The following is a 12,153-nucleotide window of genomic DNA, read 5'->3' on the forward strand; positions in this document are numbered from 1 at the left end:
ACTCGCATCTTGGTTACTTTCGAATGCAGAAAATTGTTCTTTTGTTGTTAATTTTTTTTATGATGCTCTTGGGCACTTCATCCCTTTATAATTTATCATCTGTGCATGTTTCGATGAAATATGTACGCATTTTCAATGTTGATGTTAATATTTTCTTTATTAATTTCGAGACTAATATTGATGTCTTTAGTATTAATTTTAATATTAATATCGTTATTATCTTCAATGTTAATATCATTTTCAGCATCTTCAATAACGATATAAATATTAATACTTCCAATATTTCAGTACTATAAGTATATGATGTATTAAAAATATAAATAACATTGAAAGAGGTTATTTTTAATATTTGCGATTTTAAAATGATCAGTTATCAATTATAAAATTATGTGACAGTGTGTAGGTATTTTATGAACACCCTGTATATTAAAAAATCGACATGTGTGTCAAAAAAAAACATGTGTGTTTTACGTACACATATGAGGACATATGTTTATTTCTACACATTTCTACCTATATTCCCATATTTCTATATATGTAATTCACACATTAAAATATACATTTATATATCCATACAATACATCTTTCATCCCTCAGTTTCATTAAATTATACAATCCATACAAAATCGAAATAATTGAGTTGTGTTTACATCTTTTAGTACAAAACTAAATCTATTTTAACCTATCATTCAGCAGAGTCATAAATTATTTACAAGTATTTTCCTAGGTTAGTTGAAAAGGTTACGAAACTAATTTTGGAAGGTATATTATTCTGTTACACTAGGTTATATTCAGAATTAATTAAACGTTAATAAGGTAAATCTATTTCTACAGTAGAATATCGTGGAACGAAGATTGATAGGTTAGTAGATTTAATTAATTTTTAAAAATAATTCACATTGTCAATTTATAAGTTCACTGAACGAGGAAGAAATATTTTATTTTCACTGAATTGAGACTGCATTTGGGTTTATAATTAAATCATTAACATTGCTGTTATACGAAGAAATAAAGTTGTATTTACACATTAGACATGTGTGTATTATATTTATACATATGTGTATTATACTATGTGTACATTATATTTGTACATTATATTATATTATATCGTATATTTATATATTATATCATATTTGTATCGTACATTATATTTATTAAATCATATTAGCATCATACATTATGTTTATTGCTGCCACATATTCGCACACTTCAAAATGGCCGACAACCCTGCCCGAAACATAACCTAGCATTTCAAAACTTTTCCCATAATTTACAACTATTAAAAAAACGGTTAAAAAGAATTAACCATAGCTAAATATTTCGTTCTCATAAACCAGTCGTTTCTAAGTGAATATTTGATTCCAAGTCCATACGTTTTCTCCGAAAAGAATAAAAGAGATCTCGCAACGCGAGCACGGTTCGCTTTTTTTCCTCCGCGCGACTGTTACCCACACAGTCTGTCAAGCCATTTTACGATTCTCCGGTTTATGAACTAGAACTCGCTTTTCTGTGATCGATTTCCCATAAACTTTACTCGCTCAGAATTGTAGCCTGCTGACTGAAACCTCGTCAGTACGCGTCGAAGACGGTAAACCGACGAATCCATGCGCCGAGAATCATATTTCCACTCGGTGCTTGATCTTACGCTGGCGTGTGACATCGAGGCAAAGTGAAAAATGAAGAATCGATAAGAGAGTACGAGAATATTCGTTCTCGATTTTAGGGGCTTTCAAAAAACTTTGTGCCATTCATCTTTATTATTGCCGTCGATCCGGTAATATTTTTGTATCAGCTAATCCTCTTCGAATTTGTCATATTACAGTCGACTGAAATATAATGTCACTTATTTCTTCTATAGATCTGAAATTTATTTCTCTTAATTGAAAAAATTGTTTAAGTATAAAAATACAGAATACTGTCGAGATAAATATTTATCTATCTATCTATATGTCTACATATATTTGTTCACATATTCATATATTTACATTAAACTCTCTTTCAAACATTACATACGGTGTCAAATAAATTTAAACTTCATCTTAATGAAGTCTCAAATGTCGTCTCAAAAATATTCATTTAACTTCACAATTTTTAAGATAAAAGTATAAAAAAATAAATGAAAGTAGTAACAAAGTAGGTTAGCTAATTAACAACGCTTAAGTTCTGAAGAGGAAATAAATTCGTAAAGACAACAGGGTCGAGATTCGAAGTAATCTCCCTCGAAGGGATCGATTCCCGTTGAAACCAGCCTCGTTCTGGCCGAAATACTAGGCTGAAACTTCCCTAGGATATGTCTACAGTGTGGGCGACAAGGACACCGCATTAAACCACATTACGTAAACCCTTATAGTTTAAGCTTAAACCCGACGCTTCGGCTCAGATGCACCGGTCCCCGAGGATTTCACGGGCTCCTGAAACTTTCATCAAGTCGTTCGTTAAGCCAGCTCGTGGTTTATAGATATATCCACATCGCTAACGGGAACCACCGTTCCTGATTGGGCTTCCTGCTATCGACATTGTTTTCTTCTATCCCTTCAACGCCTTAATGCCACTGCTTTGGGAATCGCAGGTGACTTACGGAAAATGTTTCGTTAACTTTGATTTTTTTGGTGATATTTTTAGGTATAAATTATTTTATATAATATGTACTGTTACGTGTAAGTTACTCTTATGTATATGTATTATATTATAACATACTTATGTGTGATTTACTATTATTCAAAATATACTTGTATGCTATAGTACCACAATGTGATCAGTCAAGATGAAGAAAAATTTTAAATGAAGACTATATAACATAAATACTCTACAACATAATAAAAAGAAAAAAAAATAGTTCGAACGTGAGTGCATTTGAACTCAGCGTAAAGCAATTGAAGAACCTGCAACCCTCACCTATTACAACTACTGCAAACTTACTGTTTAATTTAATAATTTTCTATGACATCAGTGGAACTTAAATCAGACTACTCCTGCAAATACTCCCAAAAACGACCAAATAAGAATCAGCGTACCTCCACCCTAAATTGAAGGTTTCTATGAAAGTCAGCGACCCAGTCAAATAAAATTAAGAATCAGAGGATTATATTAATCTTGTATGACCGTCCGTCATCCGAAGTGAGCGCGTTCCCGCAGGCGCCAGAAAAAAAAGAACAGATTGTCAACCGCACCAGCGAGCGCAAAGGGGTTAATGCCATACGAATTTAATTCAAAGCAAGCTTTCTGAATCCTCTTTTACCTCCTGTCCCGAACACTGATGAAAATCAGCGTTTCACCGCCGTCAGAGTCCGCGTAATCCGTTTCTTGCGAGGCGGTCTGGCACGCAAATATCGAGCCAGACAAAGACACGGCTAGAAGGAAGAGGCGGACGTTGAAATAAGATAGAGACCGGATCTCGTAGCCAGAGGCTTTCCTTGGCTTGCCTGGCATTCGTAGCATGTCTGATTGTCTGCTTTTCTAGCATCAGCCAAAGCCGACCTTTTGCTCCAGCCAGTCAGACGACAGACGACGACTGCGAGCCAGAAAGACTGCAAAGTACCCGCCGCACTTCAGACTCGAGCACGCTGCAACCTCGTCTCTAACCATGAAGAGACCCGGCTGTGTAATGGATGCTGCCTCTGGATCGGCAACCGGATACAAATTCAAATAATTGACTCTGTTACGTGCAAAATACTTTCAGCCTTCTGGACACATCTTTTACAAATCGTATTTTATACAAATATTCGTGCAGCAATTTTTTACACTAAAATTCAGTGTATGTGAACTATATATTACTCATATTCATATAATATCATATGAACGCGTATTCATAAAATGAACTATGTTATTACTTATATTTATATGTATTTAAATTATTTTGTAATGCAATATCTGGCATGCGATGACCTTGGAGGGTCTATTCTGTAGAGGAAGCATTTAATGAATGTAGAGAACTGTTAGCGTGAAAGAATAAGGTCGTCGATCGCTGTCATTGTTTCTGAGAACGGTTGATTAAGGTCCGTAAATATGGTCGGTTCGAATTAACGACGAGGATACGGTTGTATCGGGGGCGGGAAGGGCTAAGGGTCGTGCAGTATCGCGACGAAGATCAGCAGGCCATTGTACCAGCTGTAAATAAATCCCTAATGATCCTCGCCGAGCAGACTGTGGCTCTCTTCGACTAATTATACGAACCGGAGGGACATTGCCGGTATCTTATAACTGCATGGCGCACGCTGCTTCAAGGCCAATTAGTAATTAATAATGGCTACCGAGGATGTCACGAATACTTGTCGCCTCGATCGAATTAAAGCTGGTATTAATCGACCCTAAACGTTGTCCAAGTAGCCGACACGTTTACCTTCATTGACCTACACGTTTTGTCTCGACACAACATATTTTGTTATATTGTCTAATAATTATAAATAATTACTAGTAACTAATAATTCTATAGAAGAATTTGTCTGATTAATTTTCTTCTTACTCTGATTGCAGGTAAGCAAATTAAGGATTCATATTGAGAACATGGGTCGTTGCAGAGAAACTTCACCGTAAGTACAATCATTCTTCCATTTATAAAATATTCTTATTAGAAGTAAAAATGTAATAACTTCATCAGAGCCAAGTGATTCCACTGCAAAATATTGAAACACTCCGTTCAAATTCTGTTTATAAACAGTCTGTATATAAAAACATTGAAATTAATTAACGCAGTATTTTCAGAGGTATACGCATTTTTGAAATATAATTAGACCCGTTACTTTTTAGCTTGATGTAGCTTGTAGTTGATCTTGCCTTCAGCTACATTTTAGTACAAAGGCCTTGTAGTCATTTTTCGTACTAGCTCATACGAGCAACAAACTTTTAATACAATTTCAAAAGAACCATTGTTAATAATTTCATTATATTCAGCTGATAGCTGCGAGAACTTTTGGGGGAATGAAACTGTAATGCACCGAAAAACACCGCAGCAAGGTTAATAATTAAAGTACAATACCTGCAATGTTTTCCTACAGGTGCTTGTTACAGAGAGTATAAAAATGGTGGAAAATTTAAAATATACAGTGAAAAATTTTATCTCAAAATTGCAGGGATAAGAACTGTTCCAAAATAAACGTGCCTAAAATTTGATCTCTAAAATATTTCACATATTAACGTTAACAATTGGTTCACAAATTTATATGGATATAAAATTCTTTTATTCACAAATGTACTTATAACAATAATGTTAAGTACATTTTAAAATTTCATGTAAAAAAAGATTGCACTCTTGAAAGACGAAATTTGCTGCCACTAAAAATATTGAAAAAATATGATATTATTTGTATAGAATGGCAAAAATATTGTTCACGGAGTAATTCGTGAAAAAATACGAAAGAAATGTTGTTATCAAATAAGCATACCATGCTGTTCCAAGCTTCGAAAGTTGTCGAGGATGCATTCCAGCAAGCTCGATGAACTGGCGGCGAAATGACGAGCTTACGCGCGAGCTTGCAACACGGGCAATAGAGTAATCGCTCGGAGGAAAGCGTGTTCGTATATTATGAGCTTTTTGAAGGGGGTGAAACGGTGCCAGAGCCAAAGTACACCCTGCTGTGTTGGATATTTAGTACGCCTACCTTTCCACCAGCGTGTAAGAAAGGGGTGAAACGCGAGGAAAGATGAGAGCATGTGAGAAACTGAGATAGTAGACGAGAGCCAAGAAGTGAGGGATGAAGACGTGAAAGTTAAATGAATATCTGAGCAAATAATAGCGTAAAGTAGCTCGAGAACTAAGGGAATTTTCTAGCTGGTTAATTTGAGAGCAAGCTGCGGAATCGAGTTTTCTGAGAAACTGCCTTTTCATTAATAAATAAGTTCATTTCATTGGATGCGGTAAAGCGTTGAATAGAGCGGATATATACGAATAGAGTTGTATTTTCGGAAGAATGATTTTATGAGCAGGAAATTAATAATTATAGAAGGTGAAATACAGGGCTGTGATTTATATTGAAAAGTGGAGAACAATCGAATCGTGGTAATTCAGCGCCTGGTAATTCCACACGTGGTACTTGTACGCTTAGTAATTCGACGCGTGGTAATTCTATGCGTAGTAATTCCACGCGTGGTAATTTGACGCGTGATAATTCTACGCATAGCAATTCCACGCGTGGTAATTTGACGCATGGTAATTCTACGCATAGTAATTCCACGCGTGGTAATTTGACGCGTAGTAATTCGACGCGTCGTAATTCCACGCGTAGTAATTTGACGCGTGGTAATTCGACGCGTGGTAATTCTACGCGTGGTAATTTGACGCGTGGTAATTCCACGCGTGGTAATTCGACGCGTGGAAATTCTACGCGTAGTAATTCCACGCGTGGTAATTCGATGCGTGGAAATTCTACGCGTGGTGATTCCACGCGTGGTAATTCGACGCGTGGTAATTCGACGCGTGGAAATTCTACGCGTAGTAATTCCACGCGTGGTAATTCGACACGTGGAAATTCTACGCGTAGTAATTCCACGCGTGGTAATTCTACGCGTAGTAATTCCACGCATGGTACTTTCATGCATGGTAATTCTACGCGTAGTAATTCCACGCGTGGTAATTCGATGCATACTAATTCCACACATAGTAATTCAAATACTCTTGAATACAAAAGTCAGAAATTTTTCAGTCTGAAGTTTTAAAAAAATGTAGAACCTGCAATAAGTGTAGTGAGTTAAGTAGACCCCGTAGGGGGTTAACATTGGTGGTTCGATGGGGCAACGTTTCCCGCATAGAAACGATAGTCCAGAAACGGGTATAGGGTGAATAAATTGGCACGGGTTAACGTTATCTATCTCATCCGCCCGTTTCCACCCCTTCGCCTCTACTGACGCCCCGTTTTGCGCATAAACTATTTGCCGGGGCCCAGAAAATTACCGAGTAAGCATTATACGACGGTGCTGGATCCGTTTCGAAGTTTAAACTAAAGCCTGCACCCCTGCAGATTGCGAATAACTGGCGTCCAGAGGAACAATGCGCCGACTGGGCGCAGATAAGCCTTATTCGACCCTCGTTTCACCCCGATTTCTGCTGACTTTAATGAAGAATTCCCTTAATAGAGAGACGCGTCGAGTGTCTCTCTACTGTTTCGCCTGATTCTCTCAAGCTTTTTGTTCCGTGCGATTTTTATGTCACCGTTGCGATAGCAGATATTTCTGCTGCAGTTAGTTTCACTGAATTTCTACCCGGTAAATATTAAGGGAACGTAAAAAAAGTCCTATAATTAATTTTGCTTCTATCTTAGAATAGGGACTGGGAAATTTTAATTGGTTTAAACTTGCTGGTAAATATCAAGAGAAGGATTATTGAACAATTTCTCAATTTCATTTTTCGTACATTTTAAATTTTACGCTTATTAACCCATGTGACCTATATTTGGAATTATGAACCAGATATATCATTTATTTTAATTAAAACGGTTTCATGCACAGTCGGTTTAACCAAATAAATCCTATTGTTACACAATGAGGAATTATGAAATATCCATGAAACCTTAAAATTCACAATTCCAATATAATCGCAAGGTCCAATTCTTTCTTTCATTTAATTTTCTCCTTGCATAATAATTTTGACCAATCGCAGGAAATAATTCAACAGGTACATCTGACCCGTTTACATTTGAGACACAAATAAAGAATTAAAATCAGATTTTCATAATTCTCGATAACCAACGTCGATTCTGAATTACGTTAAAGTATCAAGTACCGTGGCTGAATTGAATGGAGACTTTTCACGGGAAAAAATTGGCCCGTTAGACGGAGGGCAAACAAAAAACGGTGAAACCTTGACGGTGGCCAATTTAATAAATCAATCGCGCCAGACGGGACTTGATTTTTTCGATTCGGGAAAACAAACTGGGAATCAAGAGTCCGGGAGATTTTTATATTTTGATTTTTAATCAAGTCCGGGAACCGCAAATACGCACGTTGCTTCTGCAACAGGCAGCGCGACGAGTGTAGACGCGTCGCGTCGTTTCGCGAGTGCACTCGTCGCGTTTGAAATGCACACGTGCGCGAGTACACTCGAGTACAACGTGGCCTTACTTTGGACAAGCACGTATAAATATGTGAATTTTGTATACTCTTCGCAAATCATGAATCTCTAGAGTTTTGGAACATTCAAGTATACATTTCCAGTTTACGACGATTCAATATCAAATTTTGAAGCTTTTGAGCTTTTGAAGTTTCAGAATTTTAAGGATTTTTAGATTTAGAGCTTTTGGGAATTCAAGCTTTTTGGTATTCGAGCTCTTGAGCTCTCAAGATTTAGAATTTTTGAGTTTTTTAGTTTCAAGGGTATTGAGCATTTAAGCTTTTTATGCTCTCAAGCTTGGGAACTTGCAAGCTTTTGAGTTCTGAGCTGCTAGGCTTTTTAGGTTTTTGAGCTTTTGGACTTTTTGGTTTTTAAGCTTTTAAGATTTCAAACTTTTGAATTTTTGGGCTGTTGAAATTTTTGAGCTTTCGAGCTTTCGAGTTTTTAGCTTTTGGGCGTTTTAGGTTTCTGAATTTTTGGGTTTTCAAACTTTTCAATGTTGAAGCTTTTAAGCTTTTGAATTTTTGAGTTTTCGTACTGTTGAGGTTTTTGAGTTTTATATATCACATATGATGTACCATGTCCCATATGATCAAATATATATATATCAAATCATATATCGTATCATATGTTGTATCATATATCGTATCGTATGTCGTATCATATGTCGTATTGTATAACATATCATATATCGTATCATATGTCGTATCATATGTCGTATCATATAATACATCATATGTCGTATCATATGTCGTATCATATATCGTATCATATAATACATCATATGTCGTATCATATAACACATCATATATCGTATCATATAACATATCATGTGTCGTATCATATAACATATCATATAACATATCATATATCGTATCATATGTCGTATCATATATCGTATCATATAACATATCATATAACATCATATATCGTATCATGCAATATATCATTTATCATATCATACAACATATCATATATCGTATCATATATCATATCGTATATCTCACATATTATATTTCACATCATATATCATATGTGCATATATGATAAATTGCAAGATTCCCCATTTCCCACATCCCCAAATTCTTAACCCATCTCCAAACTTTCAAATTCTCAAACTGCCCTCAAATTAACGACCAAATATTTTCCCCTTAATCGTGATATTTTCCCAAGGGAATCCAGATTTGTTCTCGACTGTACCAATCGCGGAATGCGTCGTGCATCGATGCACATCGAGCCCCATGCGTGTTCACGCACTGTCAAAAGTTTCCCCTGGGTGTTAACGAGGCAAGAGCGTGTTTCGCGTGTCTCGCTCGAAAAAGACAGCTTAATGCCTGGCAATTTATGAATTATGGATTTGTATTATGGCACTGTAAGCTCGTGTTCCCTTGAATGAGTAATCGATTCGAATCACGTGAACGAGAGATCGAAGGAAATGATCGTTAGATTTTTCTGGACCGAGTTGCCGGTTGATACATCGACTCGGCGATTCTTTTTTACGGACGAAATTCCTTTTCAGTTACGTACACGTGGTCATTTCACCGTTCACTAACTCCTATTGTGTCAGAATCACCGTTGTGTTACATTTTTGATGCGGCGATGTAGAACGTTGGACAGTTTTCCTTTCGGATCGGTCTGCATTCTTATGGAATTACGTACTCGATTAGTTTTAACGTTCGCTGCGGTTTATTGTGCGATGTCTCTCGAGGGAATTAGTTTTGTGCTTGGGGACGATCACGTTGGCACGCTGAATCAAGAGTTTTATTTTTATGGAGCACATTCTTTTTGAATTGTGCGCGCGATCAGTTTTAATGTCCGCTGGGTTTCATTGCGCAAGAAGACACCTTATCAAATTACAGTTCTCTTTCTTTGAGTAGAATGGTTTATTAGAGAACTTTTTCTTTCTGAACAACTACTCTTTCGTAATAACTAATCGTTTAATTTTAACTTCGTCCGTTTTCAATTACTAGCACAGCTATCATTTTATCGAATAATGCATTTGAAACGCCCTCATAAAATTTCTATTGATTACATATGTTTTCAGTATCAATTATGAACTGCATACATATGTAAATAAGTGTTGAATATGTAAGACGAACGCAGTTTAATAAATATCGATATTATTAATAATATACTGATAGTATTAACAGTATACTGATAGTCGAATTAATATCTTGTGAGAATGATATCATTGGTACTTAGTTACATTGTTTCGTATACTTTCGAAGAACGTATAAAGTCAACGTGAAAGGGAAAAGTGTTCGGGCGTGCCGGGACAATGCCGTGGGAGTTCTTTGAAGCTCCTCTTGTCGATCCAGCGGGAAACCCGAATGAAAATCTCCGCCCAACGCTACCCATCTTGAGACGATACTCGAGAAAATGTAACGTGCTCACGGCATTGACGTCGGTTGCCATTTTTATCTATGCTCAGGAGCTTTGCCGAACGTTCCTCGAGCTTTTGATGAAAATTTGAGAAATCCGAGGGAGTGACATTCTTTCGAGAATGATATCGCTCACCTTATGTCAGACTATTGACATCCAATCATTTTGATTTAGCCCTTGTTTACAAGAGCTTAATTCAGATTAGCTTTGTACATAAAAGCATAATTCAACCTAGCCTTGTTTATAAAAGTTTAATTCAAACTAGCTTTGTTCGTGAAAGCTTAATTAAACCTAACTTCGTTTATAAAAGCTTAATTTGACCTAACCTTGTTTATAAAAGCTTAATTTTACTTAACCTTGTTTATGAAAGCTTAATTCGACCTAACCTTGTTTACAAAAGCTTAATTCGACCTAACCTTGTTTACAACAGCTTAATTCAACCTAACTTTGTTTATAAAAGCTTAATTCAAACTAGCAGTAAAAATTCGAAAACTAAAAAGTTTATGAATTCCAAAATTTTAATTAAGATTTGGAAATTGAAAATTTTTAAATTAAGTTATTGAGAAATTAAAAATTTTGAAAAATCAGAATATCTGAATCAAGGTAAAACTTCACACATATCACACATTCAATGACATGATTAATTCATTACCAACAAAACAAGAGAATCAGATAGTACGCTTCCTGTCGAACAAGAAATAGCGGCACCTCGATGTCAAGAAACTTTAACAAATAATTTAATACTGGTAGCACGGATACAGAGTTTAAATTGCCTGTTACAATGTTCCATGAGTAATCCGGCATAATTTACGCTGTTTTATGGAATGTTTAAAGTAGGAAATATGGTGAGTAGACGTGGCCCTTAACAAGGAACAGCCGCGTTACTAAATACGGCAATTTATTCGTTGTCTGGGCAAATACTATGGGCTTTTATTACGTGATGAAAACGTAATTATTTACCGTGTCCTATCATGTTTCTTAAACAATCACGTAAAATAATCGTGCCAGAAATATCTACGAAGAGTGACGAATAAAAGAAACGTATGCGTAGTAATTCCACACATGGTAATTCTACTCGTAGTAATTCCATGCGTGGTAATTCAGCACTTAGTAATTCCACGCGTGGTAATTCTACGTGTAGTAATTCGACGTGTGGTAACTCAGCGCGTGGTAATTCTACGCGTAGTAATTCCATGCGTGGTAATTCAGCGCGTGGTGATTCCACGCATAGGAATTCCACGCGTGGTAATTCGACGCGTGGTGATTCTACGCGTAGTAATTCCACGCTTGGTAATTTAACGCGTGGTAATTCGATATGTAGTAATTCGACGCGTAGTAATTCTACACGTGGTGATTCTACGCGTAGTAATTCCACGCTTGGTAATTTGACGCGTGGTAATTCGACGCGTGGTAATTCAGCGCGTGGTGATTCCACGCATAGGAATTCCATGCGTGGTAATTCGACGCGTGTTAACTCGGTGCGTGGTAATTCGACGCGTGTTAACTCGGTGCGTGGTAATTCGACGCGTGGTGATTCTACGCGTAGTAATTCCACGCTTGGTAATTTGACGCGTGGTAATTCGACGCGTGGTAATTCAGCGCGTGGTGATTCCACGCATAGGAATTCCACGCGTGGTAATTCGACGCGTGTTAACTCGGTGCGTGGTAATTCGACGCGTGTTAATTCGGTGCGTGGTAATTCGACGCGTGGTGATTCTACGCGTAGTAAT

At 36.7% G+C, this 12,153-nt stretch overlaps 1 protein-coding gene across 1 annotated transcript in view; it reads left to right on the forward strand.

The window, feature by feature from the left end:
• alpha-Man-Ia (alpha-Mannosidase class I a) overlaps positions 1 to 12,153 on the forward strand; it is a 627,691-nt gene that overhangs the window by 381,556 nt on the left and 233,982 nt on the right. The gene's annotated exons all lie outside the window — the stretch shown is intronic.

This window comes from Megachile rotundata, chromosome 7, assembly GCF_050947335.1.
Source record: "Megachile rotundata isolate GNS110a chromosome 7, iyMegRotu1, whole genome shotgun sequence".
Classification (NCBI taxonomy): Eukaryota; Metazoa; Arthropoda; class Insecta; order Hymenoptera; family Megachilidae; genus Megachile; species Megachile rotundata.